The sequence below is a fragment of the Mustela lutreola genome, chromosome 5, assembly GCF_030435805.1.
Source record: "Mustela lutreola isolate mMusLut2 chromosome 5, mMusLut2.pri, whole genome shotgun sequence".
Classification (NCBI taxonomy): Eukaryota; Metazoa; Chordata; class Mammalia; order Carnivora; family Mustelidae; genus Mustela; species Mustela lutreola.
The window spans coordinates 68089649-68113783 of record NC_081294.1 but is presented as its reverse complement, the minus strand read 5'-3'; the positions used below and the strand labels follow the sequence as shown (position 1 = coordinate 68113783).

The 24135-nt window shown below is 37.2% G+C and overlaps 1 long non-coding RNA gene across 3 annotated transcripts in view; it reads left to right on the top strand.

Annotated features, from left to right (window-relative positions):
- LOC131831365 (uncharacterized) overlaps positions 1 to 23462 on the top strand; it is a 46546-nt gene extending 23084 nt beyond the window's left edge. Inside the window, exons 2-5 of one of the 3 annotated variants that reach the window (XR_009353621.1) lie at positions 11792 to 11894; positions 19849 to 19957; positions 20355 to 20498; positions 23092 to 23462. This is a non-coding gene — a long non-coding RNA (uncharacterized LOC131831365). The remainder of the gene's footprint in view (positions 1 to 11791; positions 11895 to 19848; positions 19958 to 20354; positions 20499 to 23091) is intronic. The other 2 variants (XR_009353619.1, XR_009353620.1) reach the window with 2 other exon arrangements.
- The last annotated feature ends 673 nt before the right edge of the window (positions 23463 to 24135 follow it).

The following is a 24135-nucleotide window of genomic DNA, read 5'->3' as shown; positions in this document are numbered from 1 at the left end:
ACAAAACAAACCAAGAAACAGAATCGAGCCTTTCAACAAAGAGAAATACCTAACATACACATAAAACTACAGAAGTGTGGAGTCAATTTTAGCCGATCTAGACAAAGCAACTGCAAGGACATAAGAGTCAGAGAGGCCTGTTCTTCCCATGAGGTTCACACCAAGAAGCAAACAATGCTTAACAGGTTCAAGGTCGACAGTTAGGGTAGCTGATTAATTATACAAATATGAGTTACTGCGTACATATACCTAGGGCTGCCTGAGGCTGCTTACCGCCAAGGGCAAACTGTCAAGCCAGTGACCTTTGTCTTTTTTTTTTTTTTTAACCTAGTTCTTTTTTTTTTTTTTTTTAAGATTTTATTTATTTATTTGACAGAGAGAGATCACAAGGAGGCAGAGAGGCAGGCAGAGAGAGAGAGTTGGAAGCAGGCTCCCTGCTGAGCAGAGAGCCGGACCCTGAGATCATGACCTAAGCCAAAGGCAGAGGCTTAATCCACTGAGCCACCCAGGTATCCCTTACCTAGTTCTCTGTTTGAAAATAATATTGCTACCAGCATATACCTCTTGAATTTTGCCTTTGTGTATGTATATAATATATTTGGCTTGTTTAGTTTGTTTTCTCCACAAACCAAAGCATTTTTTATATGTACACAGGCACTATTCCAAACCTGGTCTCTTTTTGCTGAAAATATATTTCAGATCTTTCTTTATTGGCACATACACATCTGCCTCACTTTTAATGAACTAGATAGCATTATACTGATTGGATGTCTCATCATTTATGCAACTAGTCATTAATACTAAAGTTATTTTTGTTCTTTGCATTAAAAATAACACAGTGACTCTATTTGTCAGCTCGTATCTGAACATGAATAGATCTGTAAGTTGGCAAATATTGAATTATTGGCCAAAAATCTTTCTTCTCAATTTTGATACACATCAAGTTGTCTTTTAAGGATGCCAATTTGTCTTTTGAATCTGCCACCAAACCTGTGGGAGGATGTGTGTTTACACATACCCTCAACCACTCTGTACTTGATCTGTGGTGAGTCAAACAGGTGAAATGGCATTTTCTTTTTCCTCTAAATTTTTATTTTCAAAATTATAAATAAGATTAACATCTATTCATCCTTCTAAGTGCCATTTGCATTTCTTTAAATGTAAACTTGAATTAACTTTCACTGATTTGTCAAAGCCCATTGTATTTCATATTCCATCAAATCTAAGACATCATTAATTTTAACAAGAAAAAAAAATCCCTGACCAGGTAATGGTCCCTCCCAGGACCACTTGGCTGCCTACCTTCTTCCCTAACCCTGGTTTGGGGTCTCATCTTTTCCTCAAGAGGGGGAGGGAATGTGATAGCCTCCAGCCTCCTCCCTAGGATCTAGTTTGAAAGGGGTTTCAGCCTGGCCCCACTCCCAAAGTGCAATATGGCGCCCAGCTTCTCCTCCCCTCTACCCCACATGCTGCAATCTGTTTGTTTGTGTGGCTGTGTCTCCCCTTGTGCTGGTCCAACTCCTCACACCCTCCCCACACAAGACCCCTGGAATAGGTTGCTCAGAGCAATATCCCTCTAACCCCCACCCAGGAGGTTCCCCTCACCACCAGCTCCCTACAACCCCCACCAGATACTTCCAGAAAGTTCACTACAAAAATAAAAGAATGGAAAGGAGGTTAAAAAAAATAAAAAGTCTCAGGTCCAGGAATCAAGCCCAGAATCAGCCTCCTGGCTCAGCAGGAGTATGCTGGAAATTCTCTCTTTTCCCCCTCCCTCTGCCCTTTCCCTCTACCCCCACTCACACACACCTCTCTCTTTCTCTCTCTCTCTCAAATTAATAAATACTTCTTTTTAAAAAGAAAAAAGAATGACCTCATCAGGACCAAAAGTATATTGGATATACCTGAGGAAACAAATCAGTGAACTAAAGGAAGATCAGTGTATTACCCAACCTGAAACAGAGAAGAAAATCAGTGTGTGTGTGGGGAGAGGAATACATAAGAACCACAGCATCTAAGAATTGTGGGAAAGTGTCAAATGGTCCAATATACATGTAGTTGAAGACTCAGAGGGAGAACAAATAAAAAACCATTTTAAGATCATGCTTAAAACCATGCCTAATTGCTCTATAAGGTAATTCATTATGCAGCAAACATAGTAACAATGTACTCTGGATTAATACATGTGTAAGAGTAATACATATGCTCAAGATAACACAAAGGATGTGAAAAGGGAATCTGAAATAAACCGTTGCAAAATTCTTACACTACATATGAAGTAAAGTAGTATTATTTGAGGGTAGACTAGTTATTTAGAGATGAATATAGTAAACCATAAGGAACATACTTTTTTTAAAAAAGGAAGAAAAGGGGTATCAATTGTAAGCCAGTAGTGGAGGTAAAGTGGAAGCAAAATAAAGATCATTAAAATGCAGCAGAGAAGAAGAAATGATGGAATTACTATACAGTATTTAGTAAGGTGGTGGCTTTCAACCATCTAAATAATCAGATGAAATGCAAATGGTACAAATATGTCAATTAGAAGGAACACTATCAGACTGGATTTAAACATGACTCAAATATGTGTATGGTTTCTATAAGCAACACCCATCAAGTATACAGAAAGTTAGTAAACGACAATGGAAAATATACTGTACAAACACTAATTGAAGGGGAAATTTACTGACAATGTTTATTTCAAAGAAAGTAGACATAAAAAGGGATAAAGAAGAACATGTTATCATGATCAAAAGGTTCATTCACCAGAAAAGTTACAGCTATCCCAAAAATGTATACGTCTAAGAAGAGAGTTTAAAAATACATGACACAAAAGCTCAAGGAACTGGAAAGAGAGCTAGAGATACCCACAACTACAGCTTGAGATTTCAGTACTCTCTCAGGGGCAGCTGGCTGACTCAGCCAGTTAAGCCTCCAGCTGCTGATTTCAAATCAGGTCATTGTCTTGGGGTTGTAAGATCGCGGCCCACGTCAGGTTCTGCACAGGGCTTGGAGTCTGCTTGAGATTTTCTCTCTCTTTCTCCCTCAGCCCGTGCTTTCTCTTTTTAGGAAGGAAGGAAGGAAAGAAGAAAGGAAGGAAGGAAATTAAAGAAAAGAAAGAAAAATTCGGTACGCTCAATACTTTACAAAACAAGAGCAAATCACTAAGGACACAAAAGGCCTGCAAAAAACTACTAGCCAGTTTGACTTTAGTGTTATTTACAAAACAATTCACCAAACGACACAATACAAATTATTTTCAAATACATGTCTCGAAGGAAGTAAGCCGCAGTGGAAGCTATATTAATTAACCTGTGACATCTCCGGCGTTCTCTCTCTTTAAGTAGACACTATTTCCAGTTTCCAAGGCATATTTGTTCTTCCAAAAATGGCTTTTGCTCAGAAGCTTGTCTTGTGCGAGAATACAAGGAAGAAAAAGAAATACAAGAGCTGTTTCCCCTAACAAAGTGCTAATAGGTATTTCAAAGAACTGAGCTCACAGAATGTGTAGTTCTATGGGTTGCAGTTAAAACTGTTCAAAATTTATAGCATTAAATACCAATATACGAAAAAGAGAAAAATGTATCAAATAAAGTAAGTTTTAATCTGAAGAACCTTAACAAAGAAGAGTCAATAAAGTTAAAGCAAGTAAAAAAGAACAAAAATTGGTAAAACTGTAAACAAAGAGATGGAAAGGGAGAAAGCAGTCAGTGAAATCAGAACCTGAATCCTTATAGAGATCAGTAAAATAGATAAACTTCTTAAGAGTGATTAAAAAAAAAAAATCCAAACCACCAGAGAAGACAAAAAAATACCCTTATCAGGAATCAAAGGAGGAACATTTTTTATGGCTCCTAAAGATTTAAAAAAAAAAAAATCAAAAGACAGTATTACCACCAATCTCTATCCAAAAACTCAACAAATTAATGAAGCAGATAAATCCCTTAACAGACACAACTTGCTGAATCTTATACAAGAAGAAACAGATCATCTGTACCGTCCTGTACTAACAAGAAGAATTTATAATAAAAACACTTACAGCACAACAATCTCAAGGCCCAGATTGTTTGGCTAATGAATTCTACCAAAACATTAAAAAATAAAACCAGTTTTCACAAACTCTCCCAAGAAATCGTTTTATAAAAATAAAACCAGCCACTTTAACATACCCTTATGAACATAAATGCAAAAAAACTTAAATACAGTATTAACAATTTTAATCCAGCAAAATAGGAAAAAAAAAAAAAAAGAGAGAGTGTCTCATGATCAAGTGTGATTTATCCTGGGACCCTAAGACTGGTTTAATATTCAAAATTTGGCCAGAAGGATTCATTGTATCAGCAGACTAAAGAAAAGCTACATGTTCATCTCAACAGATGCAGAAAAAACATTGCTAAAATTCAGCACCCATTCATCATCAAAACTCAGCAATTAAGAACAGAAGGAAAGTTGCTTAACCTGATACAGAACATCTGCAAAACTCCTGCAGTTAACGTGTAATGATGAGAAACTGAATGCTTTCTCCCTAATGTCACGAAGGTGAGGATGTCCTCTTGCATTACTTCTGTTCCATGTCCTAGCCAGTCTAAGGAGGTAGTAAAATTAAATAAAAAACACCCCATTTGTGAAGTAGATAAAACCATTTCTATTCACTGATTATAACTGTCCATGTAGAAAACCTCAAGTGATGTATAGAAACATTCTTAGAACTGAATTTAGCAGTTTCAAAATAAATCAGATATACCTAAAGAAATGAGTGAATGCGTAAGTGCATCCACTATATACTAGTCATTAATTATTTAAAACTCAAATTGAAAAAAGAAAACAGTAGCATTGTCTTTTTTTTTTTTTTTTTTAATTGGCTCCATGCTCTGCCTAGAGCCCAACTTGGAGCTTGAACTCAGGAACCTGAGATCAAGACCTGAGTTGAGATCCAGAGTCAGACACAAGCGACTGAGCCACCCGGGCACCCCAGGACCATTTTTGCTGACACCAAACACATGAAATACTTGGGCCACAAAATAAAAGCACAAATAAGATGAGAGCAATAAATAAATGGAGCCTAAATAAATGCAGAGCTAGACCATGATTATGAAGCAGAAAAACCACTGTTTAAGGCATCAGTTGTTCTTAATCACTAGATTGAAGACATTCTAATCAAAGGGCACCTGGCTGGCTCGGTTGGAAGAACATATGACTTGATCCTTGGGGTCATGACATCCCACTCAAAGTTCCAGCAAGAATTTTTTCTTAATTTTTTATACTTCTTATTTTTTTTTAATTTAACTTTTTTTTTTATAGGTAACACATACATATGATTGAATCATCCAGTGAAAGTCACACTTTTCTCACTGTGCTCCAGCAATCCTGCAATTCCCACACATAATTAATTTTATTTCTCATTATATGAGAGTGACTTTTTTTTTAAGATTTTTTTTTTTAATTTATTCGACAGAGAGAGAAAGATTACAAGTAGGCAGACAGACAGGTGGGGCAGGGGGAAGCAGGCTCCCTGCCGAGCAGAAAGTCTGATGTGGGTCTCAATTCCAGGACCCTGAGATCATGACCTGAGCCGAAGGCAGAGGCTTAACCCACTGAGTTACCCAGGTGCCCCAAGAGTGACTTTTTAAAATTTAAATGTGATTAATTAACATATAATGTATTATTTGTTTCAGGGGTACAGGTCTATGATTCATCAGTCTAATACCCAGTGCTCATTGCAACACATACTGTCCCCAGTGTCCATCACCCAGTTACCCCATCCCTCCACCCTCCTCCCCTCCAACAACCCTCAGTTTGTTTCCTATGATTAAAAGTCTCTTTACGGTTTGTCTCCCTCTCTGGTTTTGTCTTGTTTCATATTTTCTCCCTCTTCCCCTATGATCCTCTGCCTTGTTTCTTAAATTCCACATATCAGTGAGATCATATGATAATTGTCTTTATCTGATTGACTTATTTCGCTTGGCACGATACCCTCTAGTTCTGGCCACGTCATTGCAACTTATTTCATTTCCTTTTTGATAGCTGCATAATATTCGTGTGTGTGTGTGTGTGTGTGTGTGTGTGTGTATCTCCACAACACACTTTCTTTATCCATTCATCTGCCGATGGACATCAGGGCTCTTACATAGTTTGCTTATTCCATAATTTGGCTATTGTGGACATTGCTGCTATAAACATTCAGGTGCACGTGCCCCTTTGGTTCACTCCATTTATATCTGTGGGGTAAATACCCAGTAGTGCAATTGCTGGGTGGTAGGGTAGCTCTATTTTCAACTTTGTGAGGAATCTCCATACTGTTTTCCAGAGTGGCTGCACCAGCTTGCATTCTAACCAAGAGTGTAGGAGGGTTCCCCTTTTTCCACATCCTTGCCAACATCTGTCATTTCCTGATTTGTTAATTTTAGCCATTGTGACTGTTGTGAGATGGTATTGCATTGTGGTTTTGGCTTGTATTTCCTTGATTCCAGCAAAAAAATTTTTTTTAAACACTGATATGCTTATTCTAGAATGGATGTGAAGAGTCAAATTAACTATAATATCCAAAACAATGCTGGAAGAAAATGGGTGGACTCACATTACTCAATTTCATGACTTCATATAAAGCTACAGTAACCATGACAGTGTGGTGTTGGTTAAGGATAAACACATAGATCAAAAGAACAGAATGAGAGCTCAGAAACAGACCCATGGGGGAGAAAAGGATTTCAATCATACTTCATGCCATATACAAAACAGACCTAATAGAAAGCTTAAGATTCATTAGATGAAATTTTAAGATACCATTATAACAAACATGACCCATGAGGGGTGTACTTAAAATATGCCTGAACTTTACAATTTTAACTACAAATACTATACAGTTATTAAAGATGACAAATGTAATTGCAGAGGTATATGACGTTTAGCTTGGAGAACTTATTATTACTAAGATGTCATTTTCCTTCAATCTGGTTTGTAAATTTTAAAAATGTATATATTCCAGGATAGTCATTTATATAAAAATGCCAATCCCTAAATTAATATAAAAATGCAAAGGATCTAAAATAGCTTGCACAAATTTTTTACAAAATGAAGTTTTTGGGAATAGATCATCTAATTCCAAAACTTACAATAATACTATAGTAATCGAAACTTTCTTAAGGATAGTTACGTAGATCAATTGAACAAAATATGAAGGTCAGAAATTCATCCACAGGTATATGATCAATTGATTTTCTATTTTATTTTCAAGATAATTCAATGTATTGAGGAAAGTATTCCTAGCAAATGGTACCACTATAACCAGATATTTCTACATGGAAAAACATTAAAACTTGAACCTTTTCCCACAAAATACATGAAAATCAACTTTAAATGTCATTGATTTAACATGAAAGCTAAAACTATAAAAGATAAATTTGCTTTTTGAAAGTCACTGTAAGAAAATGAAATGTCAAGGCACAGCTGAGAAAAAAATGTTTCATTGCAAATGTCTGCATGCAAGTTATACCTCAGGAAAAAATTATACAAATCTAAATAAACATTGACAATATAATGGTAACCATAACAATAATAATGTCTTATTGAGTTACTAAAACAAGACTAACATGCATAGGAGCTTTGAGCTCCTAAATAGGTAAGGAAAACTATAAACTCAAAATTTTCTGAAATCCTTGTATCATCTGCAGTAGATTTTTAAAAATCGACTTTTGTTTTTGATATAGTTTATAATAGATGAATCACAACTTATATTAGAGAAGCAGTTTTCATTATAATTAATATATATATTTATATACTAATATATGTAATTATATAATTAATTATATTAACAGTATTAAAATAAATGAGAAAGGGATGCCTAGGTGGCTCGATCAGTTGAGTGTTTGACTCTTGATTTCTGTTTAGGTCATGATCTCAGCATCCTGGGATCATAACCTGGGAAATGCAGCCGAGCATGAGACTCCACACTAAACAGGGAGTTTGCTGGATATTCTCTCTCTCCCTCAGCCCCTCACATGCTATGTACATTTTCTCTCTTTCTCAAATAAAAATAAAATAAGTGAGAAAAAAAACATTTAATCATCCCAGAAGTCAAGAAAGGAACGAGGAATGAAGTAAGTCTAAGATTGTCTGACTTGATTTTTCAAAAATCAATGTTAATATACTTACAAACACATGAAAATGTAAGGGCCAAATTAAAATGATGAACTAGTTTTACCACGCAAACTGTCACCGAGAAATAGTTCCAGGATTACTATCAACATAGATGTGAAGGCAAAAAGCATTACTAAAGACAAAGATAATCACTTCATGGTGGAAAAAAAAAATTCTATTCCCAAGAAGAGTTCAATTCTAAGTTTTAAATCTCGATGAACCTAAGAATACATCAAAATATATGAAAACCTAGTGAAAGGGAAGTTGGATTTATGCTCTTAACAAGTTGGCCATGGTTCAAAGCTCCAAAATTAGAAAAGATTTTCTCCTACAAAAATGCCAGCTACATCCTGATAGAATCCAGTTCTCTGATTTAAGGATTTTTTCCCTATTTGCACCATGACTAAAGCATCTTGGGTGCACTCAGCCACAATAACCAGTCTCCTTCTCACAAAAACTCCATAGATGGAAAGTCTACACAGAGTGGGTATGTTTTCCTCCATTCATTATTCCTACTAACTGTTAGCACAGCACATTCCTCAACTAAATCCCTTTTTAACTGATGTTATAGAAAAACCGTGACCTAAAATGATCAATGCTGTGCCACTGAAGTCTAATGATGAAAATGTTTATTTTGGGTTCAATAATGAATACACTGAAAAAGATTTAAAATGTTGACAAAAATAATTTTTCTTCCTCTCTCCGAGAACTCACATTTCTGTAACAGGCTGACCCTTGCTTATAAAACACATAATCTGCCAGCGGCCCTATCATGTGTCAAACCTTAAACAAAGAAATTTGTTGGTGTTTGGGTAGTAGGTAATCTTTTAATGTTCTATGACATAAACCTGGAAATATATGCAACTTTGTTTGTTCTGAATTTTTTATGGTTACAGTTTTTCAAGAAGTCAAGACATTCAGTATGATTACAAAAATTCAAATATAGTAATAGCCTATAGAATTTTATACCCTTTACTTAGAAATGCTCCTGAAAAATTGAACAATTTTAAACACACTAAGTCTTCTAAAGGAACCTCTATGTCAAAATTTTTTCTGGTGGATTTTTTGGTGAACCAAATCATTTTTAATATAAGTAACTCTTCATAATGCATACAATTTTGATGTTCACAGTTTTACATTTCACTTTTGTACTAATGACATATTTGTTGTTGTAAGCCATCAAAGTTGTATAGAAATTTAGAGACAAATTTTAATATGAAATTTCATATGTTTAGTGACTTTAACATTTTTCTGCAAATGTGCTTCGTGCTGATGTGGTTGAAACACAGCTTAACATCTTAATCATGACAATGATTTTCAAGTGTATACATGAGCCTTAAATGTTTGAGAACTCTCCCTCGAAAATATTTGCAACCATATTGTTTAAATCTAACTTTCAACATGCTCAGCATCACTCATCATCAGGGAAATACAAATCAAAACCATGAGCTATCACCCTCATACCTGTCAGAATGACTAAAATTAATAACATGGGAAACAATGAGTATTGGTGAGGATGTGGAGAAACAGGAATCCCCTTATTCTGGTGGTGGGAATGCTAAGTGGTGCAGCCACTCTGGAAAACAGTATGGATGTTCCTCAAAAAGTTAAAAATACAACCACACTAGGACCCGGCAATTGCACTACTAGGTATTTACTGAAAGAGTATAAAAATACAGACTTGAAGGAACACATGAACCCTGATGTTTATAGAAGCATTATCAACAATAGCCAAACTATTGAAAGAGCCCAAATGCTCGTCAACTGATGAATAAAGAATAAGGGAGGGATGTGTGTGTGTGTGTGTGTGTGTGTGTGTGTGTGTGTGTGTGTAATACTACTCAGCCATCAAAAAGTATGAAATCGGGGTGCATGGGTGGCTCCGTGGGTTAAAGCTTCTGCCCTCCACTCAGGTCGTGATCCCAGGGTCATGGGATCGAGCCCCACATCAGGTTCTCTGCTCAGTGGGGAGCCTGCTTCCTCCTCTCTCTCTCTCTGCCTGCCTCTCTGCCTACTTGTGATCTCTCTCTGTCAAATAAATAAATAAAATCTTTAAAAAAATTTTAAAAAGAATGAAATCTTGTCATTGCAACATTGCAACAATGTGGCTGGAACTAGAAGATATTATGCTAAGCAAAATAAGTCAGTCAGAGAAAGACATTTCATATGACTTCACTCATATGTGGAATATAAGGAACAAAATAGATGAACACATGAGAAGGAAAAAAGTGAGAGAGAGAAGCAAATCATAAGAGACACTTAACTAAAGAGAATAAACTGAGGGTTGATGGAGGGAGGTGGGCAGGGGGTGGTCTAAATAGGTGATGGGCATTATGGAGAGCACTTGTGATGACAAGCACTGGGTGTTAATATATAAATGATGAATCTCTACATTCTGCTCCTGAAACAGTATTACACTGTATGTTAACCAACTACAATTTAAATAAAAATCTTAAACAAGGGAACAAACAAAAAATCTAATTTGGGGCCTTTGAACAGGGATAGGACTAAATTATCTCCAAATAATTTACATTATCTTCTCTTTAAGGACATCAAGAATGCTCCTTTCAGTTTCCTCAATAAAGTCATATGAGATTTAAAATCCTCAGACTCATGAAATTAAAACCAAGCAAGATTCTTAAAACAACAATCTCTTCTCTTAGATGGTGATCACTTATTAGGGGAGAAAGAGGCTCTCAGCCATCATTAGATATCAAAGAGTCAAGGAAATTTTAATAAAATCATAGTATCTCTGAAAACAAATAGCCCAAGCCAATGACTTCCCCTCCATGCTTCAGGAGCATAACTCTGTAATATTCAGAACTCATTTCAGAGTTGTGACAGAAACATAAATCAAACTAACTCAATCAAAATGTAACTCAGTCAAAATCTCCCTATCACCTGAGGGGAAAAAACAGTTTGGGGAACCATAGAATAACCCGGACAGGTAGTGAAGACAACTTACTCACTTCCCATCTCTGCTTCTTTTGCACATGGACTCTATGTTCTTCTCCATAACTTGGCATCTTCTGTATATCAGAGATATGCCAATAGAATCTCTGGGTTCATGTTTCAATCATAGAAGCAAATGATGACAATAGCAAAATAACAGCAAGAGCACAGAAAAGGGAAAGTAAAAGACTTCCTCTAAAGCTATAAGGGAAATACACAATTGTTCAGAATGAAAGAACAAGGGTCCCAAATTGTAATTGATCACCAAGTGCCTAGCATAACAGATGGAAGGGAAAAAATTACATAATCTTAGTGAATAATAAAGATCCCTACATATCTGGGGGCGTGGGGAGCATCTATAAAGAGAATGGGCATCAGAAAAACTTTGGCTTCTCCAATCTAAGTACCAGGAGGCAATACACAGCACAAAGACTGTCCTTCCATATACACCCAAATTATCCCTCATGACAGAAGACAGAATGGAAGTATCTCTCAGTCAAACAAGGATTCCAAAATATTCTCTCTCTTCTCTCTTGACTATCACGAAAAATAAATAAATGTATGTGTGTATGTATGTATGTATATATGTTTAAATCAAGTGACAGAGCAAACCAAGGGGAAATAAAAGGAAGGCATAGATCTTAAAAAAACAAAAACAAAACAAAAAAAAAACACCTAACCCAGATCCCCCTTCTTGGTTTCCAAGTTATAGATCTATTATTGGAAATTGGTTTGGTGTGTCTACACTTCTGGAGAACCAGACAGAAGAGACCAAGTAAGGGCATCCAAGGCAAGACTAGACCAACAAGGTTAGTTTGGAGCAGAAAGATGAATAATTATGCAAAGGTGGACATCAGTGGGAAGAAATAAAAGCTGATAGAGATTTTCAAACTATGGACAATCATTTGTATTTATGACTACAAGATGTATGACATAGCTATATGCATATTTGGGGGTAATGTACTAAACATAGAAAGCAATCATAAAGCAGAAATCTAGAAAATTTTGGAAACCCAGGTAAAGCACACTCTTTGAATCAGCAAGGAGCAATATTTCCATAAACATGTTAACAATGAGTACTAATTTATAGAATATGTAAAAATAGCAGTGTAAGCCTAAAATTTAGAAAATTTGAGTTAAATGCAAATAAAGAGAACTGAAAGTTCAAAATAATTGCTTTTATAAAGTTTATAGAATAGTTTTAACTATGCACAGCTATTTGATAAAAATAAGAATTTAAAATAAACCAAAGTTTTCTTCCCAAACCCACTTATACTCCCTAGAGGACCAAAGGTCTATTTTAATTCATTCTGGGTACTTAACATTAAACTTTTTTTTTTCTTTTTTAATTAGCATATAATGTATTACTAGCCCCAGGTGTACAGGTCTGTGAATCATCAGGCTTACACACTTCACAGCACTCACCATGGCACATACCCTCCCTAGTGTCCATAACCCAACTACCCTCTCCCTACCCATTAATATTAAACTTTAAATAACATGCTTACTTTGTATGTTTTGATTTACCAGAATATGAGAAAATATATTAACCCCCATATGTGAAATAGGAGGAATGTGTACACTTATGCTAGCTTCTAATACTTCTGATCCTTCTCAATTTTTATTAGTTACAGTAGTTCTTCATATATTCAAAAATATTTATAGAATCCCTACTATGTTTTAGCCACTTAAAATACATAAATGAACAAAGTAAATATCTGGCATTGTATAATGTACATTCTAGAAGAAGACATTAAACACAAAGTGAATGTAATCAAATAATATACTAGAGTCAGAAAATGTTAAGCCATGAACATGACTACTTGATCATCATTACTGCTGGGCAGAAATACACCAAGATGCCCCCATAATCTCCTGCCCTTCAAACATATGTTTCTCTATACACATTGTATAATATCAACCATGATTCCCCATGGTGACTAGAATTCCCCTTTCTTGGCCTGACAGTCCACCGGCAGTGACCTTGAGTTGAAAGTGTCCAGATTGTTGCCATACTTTCAAGTTCAGTAGGACCCTTACTATATCCTCTGATAGAAGCATTCTTCCACAAATCCAGAAATGCCCACAGGTGCAGGCAGAGAAACTGCCATTTACAAGTGAGTTGCCCCTGGGTGGTAGTAAGAGGAGCCCATCTTGCTTCTTCCCTTTCAGTTCCCAAAGCAATGTGTTCTTGTTAATGGGAAAATGCTACTATCTATTGGTAATCAGTTCACTTCATGTACCACAGCTTACACAACAGGAATCCAAACCCTCAAGAGTTTTGTCCTCGACCTCACTTCTTTCCTGAGCTGTAGTATAGGCCATTCTATAACTGTACCTTTGGGTCAAGAGTAGACAAAAAAATGAATAGACTCCATGGTTATGACCCATTTATCATACTTATTGATACAGAATGTATTTCTTTGTCTAAAACAATTTTGTATAGAAGACACATGGCAGTAGAAGGGGCACTCTGTGAGTGCTAGAAATGTGCCTACAGAGATACTGTATGCAGGCCAGAAAGATACATATCCTTATAATGACGAATTGCTGCCCCCCTCCAGAATGGAGGAGCAAATATAACCAATCTACTGCTAAGGGGTTAGGTTATGTCTTTGGGTTTGTTGTTGTTGTTGTTGTTGTTGTTGTTGTTTGTGGTTTTTTTTTATGCATTTGTGGTTTTTTTTTTAATATTATGTTATGTTACTCACCATATAGTAAGTACATCATTAGTTTTTGATGTAGTGTTCCATGATTCATTGTTTGTGTATAACACCCAGTGTTCTGTGCAATATGTGCGCTCCTTAATACCCATCACCAGGCTAATTCCCCCACTCCCCACCCCCAAAATCCTCAGTTTGATTCCCAAAGTCCATAGTCTCTCATGGTTCATCTCCCCCTCTGATTTTCCCCCCTTCGTTTTCCCCTGAAAATGAATAGCATGTCCTCCATGCTATTCCTTATGTTCCACAAGTAAGTGAAACCATATAATTGACTTTTTCTGCTTGACTTATTTCACTCAGCATAATCTCCTTCAGTCCCAACCATGTTGATGCAAAAGTTGGGTATTCATCCTTTCCGATAGCTGAGTAATACTCCATTGTATATATGGACCATGTTTTCTGTATCCATTCTTCTACAGTTTGGTTATTATGGACATTGCTACTATGAACATTGGGGTGCATGTGCACTTTCTTTTCACTACATCTGTATCTTGGGGGTAAACACCCAGTATAGCAATTGCTGGGTCATAGGGTAGCTCTATTTTTAGCTTTTTGAGGAACCTCCACACTGTTTTCCAGAATGGCTATACCAGCTTGCATTCCCACCAACAGTGTAAGAGGGTTCCCCTTCCTCCACAGCCTCTCCAACATTTATTGTTTCTTTCCTTGTCAATAGTGTCTTTGAAGGACAGTGCTCTATCGAGGGATCAGTACTCATCTCTGACACTGGCATGGTGGACATGGAAGTGGCACTTGTTAGTTTAGTTCTGTTAAGACCAAGTCCCTGCTCTTAGCCATCACCAGCACTCAGGCCATGGGTAGCCCAGTGAACCAGTAGAGTGACAAGGTTGTCTGAAGATGTCATTCTCTCTAGCCACTTACTGTTGACTTCTTAGCACTGAGGCTTTCTTTTCGATATTAACAGGAACACAAAAATCTATGTCTTGCAACCACTCCCAAAACACCCTCCAGAATCCAGTTTCCCACATATTTGTCACTCTGATCTTTTTATTATACTACTTCAAGGCTTCTACCCAACCAGCTCAGCTATTGCTCACTCTTTAGGTGCCCATATCTCTTCTTCACCCATGCCAAGTGAACTTCCATGAATACGGGTCTCAGCTTTGCCTCCTAGAGGAATTTCCCTTTTCCAACAGTCGGAGTGGAGCCAGAGTTCACATCTGACAAGCACCAACACGGTGTTCCATTTATGGCCCGAGAAGTGGACTCAATGGTTTCCCTCTCTTTCTGTTGATCTTAGGATATCATCCCTAAGTAGAGTGACCTTATACTCAGTTAACCTAATAATAATTCTAGTACATGCTGGTATATCCCAGAGCAATTATTAGTAATAGGGGATATACTCACCTTGGGCTTTGTTTATTCTTTTTCTTATTCCTTTAGGTGTAAGGTTAGATTTTTATTTGAGCTTTTTCTTATTTCTTGAGGTAGGCTTATATTGTTGTATACTTCCCTCTTAGAATTGCTTTTGCTCTGTCCCAAAGGTCTTGGACTGCTGTGTTCTCATTTCCATTTGTTTCCATCTTTTTTAAAATTTCTTCTTTGATTGTTTCATTTACCCACTGGTTGTTTAGTATCATCTTTTTTAGCCTCCACATGTTTGTGTTTATTTTTCTTGGCATGTATTTCTAGTTTCATACTATTGTTATTGGAAAAGATGCATGGTATGATTTTATTCTTCTTAAATTTATTGAGGCTTGTTTATGGCTTAATACATGATCTCTTCTGGGGAATGTTTCATGTGTACTTGAAAACAATGTGTATTCTATTGTATGGGGATGGGATGTTCTATTCTCTCTGTATATTATGTCTATCTGATCCAATGTGCCATTCAAAGACGTTTTCTTTATTAATTTTCTCTATGGATGGTCTCTCTATTGGTAAGAGTGGAGTGATCAAATCCCTTATAATTCCACAAAAAAGATTACTATTTAAAAAAAGGAAATATAATTTGTAAAAAAAACTTACATTAGAAACAAATGATGTGAAAACTCTTGATTATGGCCATATAATTAGTGATTGTGCTATAATTAAAGCTAAAAATATTATTATCATTATTAATAGTAGATATAATAAAACTCATGTCATGCTAAGTATAGCAGTTGCAAAGTCATTTGGCATTGCAAGGTCAGGCACTAAGTTTTTACCAAGGCCCCATAAAAAGTCAGGAGCAATTTTTTTAAAAAGATTTTATTTAATTATTTGAAAGAAAGAGAGCAAGAGAGCACAAGCAGGGTGAGTGGCAGAGGGAGAGGAGAAGCAGACTCCCTGCTAAGCAAGGAACCTGATGCAGGGCTCAGTCCTGGGGCCCTGGGATCATAACCTGAGGCAAAGGCCAATATTTAACTGACTGAGCCACCCAGGTGCCCCTAGGAGCTATTTTTGAAATAGTGAATACTTTTCCACTACAGAAGGAAAGGTCTTTCAGGGCATCTGGTTAACACAGTCACTTAAGCATCTTGGTCTTGATCAGTGTCAGCTCAGCTTGTGATCTCAGAGTCCTGAGATAGAGCCCCTTCTCAGGTTTCTCAGTCAGTGTGGAGTCTGCTTCAGATTGTCTCTCCCTCTCCCTGTGCCCCTCCTGCTTTGTGCACATTCTCTCTAAAATTAATAAATAAATCTTAAAAAAAGAAAGAAGAAAGAAAAGAAAATGCCTTGTTTTAAGTTCTCCAAGTCTGCATTATACCTCTTCATTGGGGATTGCCATTGGTGCCTCAGGCTCCCTTTCTTTTTTCTTTTTCTTTTAATTAATTTTTTATTTTTTATAAACATATAATATATATTTTATCCCCAGGGGTATAGGTCTGTGAATCGCCAGGTTTACACACTTCACAGCACTCCCTTTCTATCATGAAAACTTCTAGCACAATCACCTACCCTATAGTACCAAACTTGTTGTAGAGCCTTCCCCTTACTCCAAGCCCCTGTATAACATGCCAGTCTTTTAAGTCACCCAATAAGTGGAACTGAGCCTTACTGCTAAGTACAGTGTATCTTGTCACTCGATCAGTCGTCTGTAGTAAAGATGATCTACCAACCCACAGATTTCACCAGTATTGCTGACCCTGAATCTTCACAGGGCTTATTACCCACTTCCCCAAATGCAATGCCTTCTTGTTAGTTTTGGAATATTTATGCAATACTTGCCACCTCCTGCTAATTGATCTATCTAGCAGGAGACACCATTAATAAACTTTACAAGCACAATGTTCTATTAGAAAAGCAAAATGACAAAGGTCCCTGCAAACTTGGCTGGGACGCCAATCAGGAAAAACATGGTACATACCAAGAAAACGAGTATCTCTTGCTTCCCTTTTCATGCAAATGTAAATTATTGCTGATTTCCCAGATGGGAATTGAGAAGAATACATGTAACAGAAAAACAGCACATTACAAATGCCAGAGCTAATGACAATTTGCCCAAAACATTACGTTCAGTACAGCAGCTGGGACTGAGACAGCTACTTGGATCGGTTTATGAACACCACCATCATCTACTAGAATTCCTCTCTTTGGTTGGATGGGGAGGCTACAGATAGTCCAATCAGAAGGGATATAGTGGGAACCCCTGTTCCTAAGTCCTTTAAGTCTATGAAGATGGGGATAATCTTTTGAAATTCTGAGTGGAATGTGAGGTTGGTTCAAACTTAACTTCTTTGAAAGGATAGAAATTTTCCCATTTGGCACTTTTCCCCTGGCTTTTATTTGCTGTTACTTTATAAGTCAGCAAAAAAAGGGGGGGGGGCTGTTCTGTCAGTTACTTAGTTGGTGTGTGTACCCATTTCCCTACACACAGGCACCCACCAGAAGCACTATAAGATTATCTTGTGCCAGAACTCCAACATCTCCATTGCTTCCTTTCCCAGCCGAGAGTCAGGATGGTGTTTCCAATGGCACAGTAGCTGCATTAGCTCAAGACACTGTATGTGAGAATCTGCAATCGATTTGAATATTCCACTCATTCTAGTTTATAGTTAACCTGGCAAAAGCCTGTACATTCCTTTGGGAGAGGATCAGAGGAGTGTTTATCATATGTCCTGTGGCTTTGCAAGGTCTGTCCAGAAGGATCTTTAATCAGTGGGTTCTGGGTCAGTGAACTGGCTTTGATCTGTAAACTGGGTGAAGAACTGAATTTTCCATTGCAAGAGCTGACACCAATGTTCTGCTTGCCCAGACAGGATTTTTTGTGGGGTGGGGGAGGGGTGTTTCCTACAATCCAAGTAACATCCAAATTAGTCATTTATCTATCTCGCCACTTGTACACCAGGATTTATTAGCCATCTGCATGTATCTGAAGGTTAAAGCACTCTTGAAGTAATTATGTCCACTTTGCCTCAGAATTAAGTAGCACCATCTGTCCTCTACAATTCCTGAGGAACATTGTCCTCCTTCATACTAAAAAAGCCATGCATCCCCGAGAGTCAACACAGACTGTGAAGGAAAGCCATCCCCAGGCTTCTCCAAGATGCTGATGTAGGCCTCAGACATTCTGCTGCCTTCGAGAATCACATCTGTACAATGTAGCACAATGGAAGGAGGCTGGGCTTTGTAATTATAAAGCCCCTGTTTCTATCCTGGCTCTACCATTTACTGTGACAGTAACTTTTCTGAGCTTTAGTTCTCTCAGCTGCAAATAAGGAGGTAAAAATACCTTGCATGGTTGCTTTTATAGTTCAAAAACCTCTAGCCCAGCAAGAACTCGAATTTGAGATTCCCAACAAGACAAAGTCTAAATAAAATTTTTACCATGACAGAGTCTATTTACAAAACACCAAAAACAAAAGACTCTAGCACAATGCCCAAGACATAGACACTCAATTGTTTCTTTCCCTTCTCTATTCCTTTCCTGCCATAAGGAAAACCATACATCTCATTTTCCATCTTGTGTTTTACCACTTATACACAATCCACTACTCTGTCTATGACTTTCACCTACCATTTTCAAAAACAGTGAAGGCATTAAGTCATGTCAGGGATTCCTTCACTTTTTCGGCTGGGGTCTCTTTCCAGGTCTCTCCTTGGAGTTTGCACTGCAGTAACATGAACTGGATCTGTACCAAAGGGTTGTCCTACTTTTTTTTTTTTAAACAAACTAAAATAAGGATATTAAGATAGTGTTAAGAATTGAAGAAATTATATAGCTTATATACATTGTACATATTTTTCTGGCTAAATAGTAATTAAGATTAAAATTTTTAAAATTTAAGAGTTTTATTCTTTTAGAATTATTAATGCCAATGGTTTCTTTTCCAAATAATAGAAATAATTCATAGAGGTTTTTAAAAATCACACTAATTTGGCACCAAGAAGAGAAAAGTGTAATGGAAACCACAGCTTAAAACTCTGAAACTCTGATTATTTCTTTCACTTATTCATTGTTTAAGTTTTTCTGAAAATACAGATCAGGGTCAACAAACTAGTCTGCTGGGAAAATTGGGCCCACGCCCCCTCCCCGCCATTTTTGTCAAGTTTTCCTACTTGACATTCCATTCATTGTTTATTATCCTCAGGGCTCTTAGACTACAACAACAGAGTTGAGCAGTTGTGACCGAGATCATCCAGCCCCTCTGGATAGCAGAAATTATTCTGTCTCTGGCCTTTTACAGAAAAAGAGTGCCAACCCCTAACAAAGAAGGATGCCATCAATAAGTTTGTTCAATTTTGCATTACACATGGTTACACCAACAGAGGCAGAATGCAGGCCTTTCTGAATAAATCTCACTTGATGGGATGAAAGCCCAGATAAGAATGTTCAGACTTCCCATTGCTTTTATTTCTACCATTTTGAATCTGTATGAATGAACAGTCATCTTGCTACAGGTGGATCAACATGGTGTGTTCTCTAACCTATGTAAAAGTACAAGTATTAGAGATGATGTCTTCCAAAAGACTAAGAAGTTACCTTATACACTGTTTCTCAATCCTAAATTCTGTATTTGAAAATGAGGAATAACAGACCAATTCTATATAATATCTAAAGCTTACTCAAGGAAAACTAAAATCCAAGTTCTGTTTTTAGGCTTGCCACAGACCCACTATGAAACCCCAGATTAAAAAATCTACCAGGACCTAGGATTCAGCCTGCTCCCTGCCCAGCCCAAGCTAGGGAACTGAATGTCCAACACAAGGTGAGCAATTTTCAAGTTTTAGCACAGCGATAACAAAGCACAGCAGCTGACCGCACATACTCTTCGCTACAACAGGACTTCAGTAATTTATGGCAAATGCTGATCCCCATTCTCATCAGTCATGCTTTGCAACTTACAGGTAAAATTCCCAGTTTGTTATGAATGAATGAAAACGCTGGAGCAGGACCCTGTCACACTGATTTTTCTGTATAAACTTGGGTTCTAGTGTCTGTTGTTGTTTTTGGAGAGAGGATGATCTTGTGTTTTTCCATTGCCTTTAGTTTGTCAATCTCTTAGAAATTCTACACCATATTTTCATTTCTAGGTGTATAATCTCACTGGTTTTAATCTCATTTTTTATAAAAAATGATTTTATTCCTTTATTTGATGGAGACAGTGAGAGAGGAAACACAAGCCGGGGACACAGGAGAGGCAGAAACAGACTTCCTCCTGATCAGGAAGTCCGATGTCGGGATCTACCCCAGGACCCTGGGATCATGACCTGAACTGAAGGCAGATGCTTAAGGACCAAGCCACCCAGGTGCCCCTTAATCTCATTTTCCAAAAGTACTTTTCCTGGAGCACATGCCCCTTCTGAGTGCAAAGCACACTTGCTCTTAGCATCATTTCTTTTTAAAGATTTTATTTATTTGACAGAGAGAGAGATTGATCACAAGTAGGCAAAGAGGTAGGCAGAGGGGGAGGAGGAAGGAGGCTCCCTGCCAAGCAGAGAGCCCAATGTGGAGCCTGATCCCAGGACCCCGAGACCATGACCTGAGCCAAAGGCAGAGGCTTAACCCACTGAGCCACCCAGGTGTCCCTTAGCATCATTTGCTAGGTCTTTCTTACTGGCCTAGTTCTGTTCCCTCTCCTGCCTACCCTTCCTCCCTTCTTCATGGACATACTACTTGGGATATTTTTCAGTTAACATTTGAGAAAATAATCTTTGAAATGAAGAGGTCGTTACTAAACAAGTCAAAACCCATACCTAACACCAACTAGAGAAAATGTCCCTGTTTTTAATTTGTAAATTGACTAGTGAATAAACAGATGTGCTCAGAAACTTGGAAGCTTCAGTTGCTCAGAGAGTGGTCTCTCACACGAGTGGTAGAAAGCGCTCTGTTGTGAGGAGGAATTTTCACTCCCATAACCCAGCCCCATTCCACCACGTAGCCTTTGTGAGGGTTTTGTCTCCTGTTTTCTGATTCAATAGCAGTGCTAGTCTTTCTGGATCACTGTGCCATACTATGTCCTTCCTCATTCCTTCAAACCCTCACCCTTTCTACCCACTGCACACACCCTTCCAACTTCTCCATCCTTCTAAATTCTACCTGCTCTTCGAACCTCAACATTGCCCCAACACCTCCTCTGATGCTTCTAGTACATACCACCATCTATGATAGTCCTATAGTATTCTTTCTTGTGCTTCCTAGACAGCACATGGCTGCCTTACAACTTCTTTCTTACAAAAGGGACTTCTTTTTCCCTTTAAGTTATCATAACTCTCCCAGTCATATTCAAGGTTCTTGGAAGACAAAGGATGTGCATTTTCCCCCTTCCATTTTCCTATTGTAGCATACAAGAATCTGCTGCCCACACTCTATGCTCAGTCAATGATGAATTAATTCCTGAGCATAAATTTACCCAACGACTGTACCCCTGACCTCCTCAGTCTTTCATAGAGATACAGGAAAGCAATCTGAGCAACTTTCTCTGACTGTTTGACAGTGGGCTTGAATTACAAATATAGTAAGCGACGCTTTCCAACAGACTAAGAAGTAATCTTAATTGTTGCCTTGCTACTCTCAATACCAGACATGAAAGCTATGAATGAGTGGCCAATTATTTTTTTAAGATGTATTTATTTGAGAGAGAGAGTACACACATGTATGCCCAAGCAGGGGGAGGGGCAGAGGGGCAAGGAGAGAGAGAATCTCAAGCAGACTTCCCACTGAGAGCAGAACCTGATTTGGGGGCAGGGGAAGGTTTGCAGGATCCCACAGCCCTGAAATCATGACCTGAGTGGACATCAAGACTGGGACACCCAACAAACGGAGCTACACAGACACACCATAGAGCCAATTCTATGTAAAATTTTAAGGCATACATTATCGAACAGCTAAAATAATAGTTATTAAAACAAAGAATATTATAATCGGTCTATACATTGTGTAAAATTTAGATATAAAGATACTGATTGCAGCATTTGAGATTCCCTACCCCACCAAAGGCTTAAAAAGTAAGGTTTCAAAAGTTTTTAAAGTTAAATATTTTTAAAAATATTTTTCATTAATGCTCTTTTTCAATAAAAGACAAAAATATAGCTCCTATCAAGCATATAGAATTAAAGTCCCAAACATGGATACCTGAGTGGCTCAGTCAGTTAAGCCTCTGCCTTCAGCTCAGGTCTTGATCCCAGGGTCCTGGGATGGAGTCCCACATCAGTCCCTGCTGAGCAGAGAGCCTACTTCTCCCTTTGTCTGCAGCTCTCCCTGCTTGTGTTCTCTCTCTCTCTCTCTTTCTGACAAATAAATAAATAAAACCTTTGAAATAATAAAAAACGAAATCCCATACAAATAAGAACATCTGGAAAATAAGGGAACACAATGGTGGTGAAGGGAAAGAGAGGTTATAAAAATGGTATTTTATATGATTCAAATCTACAAAAAGACAAAGATGTGATGAAAGAAGAGCTTAAAAAAAAAGTAAAAAACATGTTTTAGAAAAGAAGATTGAGAATATATACTGGTATTATCTTGTTAGAGAGAATAGAACACTGTTCTCAAAAACATTAAACCAGTCAATCATATTTAGTCAATAATTACAAATTGCCCCAAAATTTTGATAGATTTTAACCATATAAATGTTCCTAAGATTTTTATTTGTAGTAATAAAGTATTCAAAGCAATCTAAATATCCAAGAGAAGGGGAATTGGGTGTTTTGTATATGGAAACAATTATTTCCATTGTATAATGGAAAATATATTTACTTTTATAGACCACCATGATGAAATGCTTATTCCTAATGAGAATTCCTAAACAGGAATTTTTAAACAGCAAGAGGTAGGGATGTTTTATTTCCGTCCGTGCATCTTTATGTAACCTCTAATATAAACATTTCTATCTTTCATCAGGCAGGAACGACAGGTGGAAAGAATGAGTCAGCCATCTTGATGCCCTGGACATTTCTGTCATTCACCTGTTCAAGGTTCCCTCTCCTTCATGAGATTACAGATTCTCTTTTACCCCCTATTTCCATGCCCTGATCATCTCTCATGGATAGTCTTTCTTGTGAACTTACCAGGTGTCTTTTAGTTATGGTATGTTCTTCTACAAACTGTACTGTTCTTTCTAAAATTTTATTTATTTTATTTTTACTTTATTTGTTTTATTTTAATAAATAATATTGGGTTATGTATACCATTCTTCCTTTTTCCATTGAGCATTATGCTTCAAGGTGGACCCATACTGCTGTGGGGTGTGTGTGTGTGTGTGTGTGTGTGTGTGTATGGTTCTGTGTGTATATATTCCCCAAAAACACATCAGATGCCTTATATAGGCAATACTAATTCCACTTGAGCAGAGTATTATGCTTTTATACTTTACCACCACTTTTATTGTTTTCTAATCACTTGGTTTTCTAATATGACCAGGTATTAGTGGATAATAAGAAACATCAGCCTCAGAATTAATGGATCATAATGCTGAATAATTTGATGACTCAAGTTCATCTTGAGTTTAAACATTTCAGTAAAAGTAAATCAAGAAGCCATCCCTGCATGAGGTCAAGGTTCTTATCTACTGTAATAATATTTCTGATGTGTAGCATATAAATCCTTAATAAATATGAGTTTAGCATATGCATGCAAGGACAAAAAGTAGTGAATGAAGAGTCTGGAAGAAAGGAGGGGGAGTGTCTGAAGGTTGAATAGCACAAGAGAAAGAAGATTGAGATTTATGAATGTATTTTTTTTTGAGATTTATGAATGTATTAAGCAAACCTTTCTTTAACCTCTGATAATCATGAACAAACAATTCCCTTAGCACTTAAGAAGCCAAGTAACATTACACAACAGATAAAAGCACAGGTTTTAGAGTTCTATAACCAATATTTAAAGAGCAAGGATATTGGACAGAGTTACATTGACAAACTCAAAATACCTTGGGATTAAATGTAA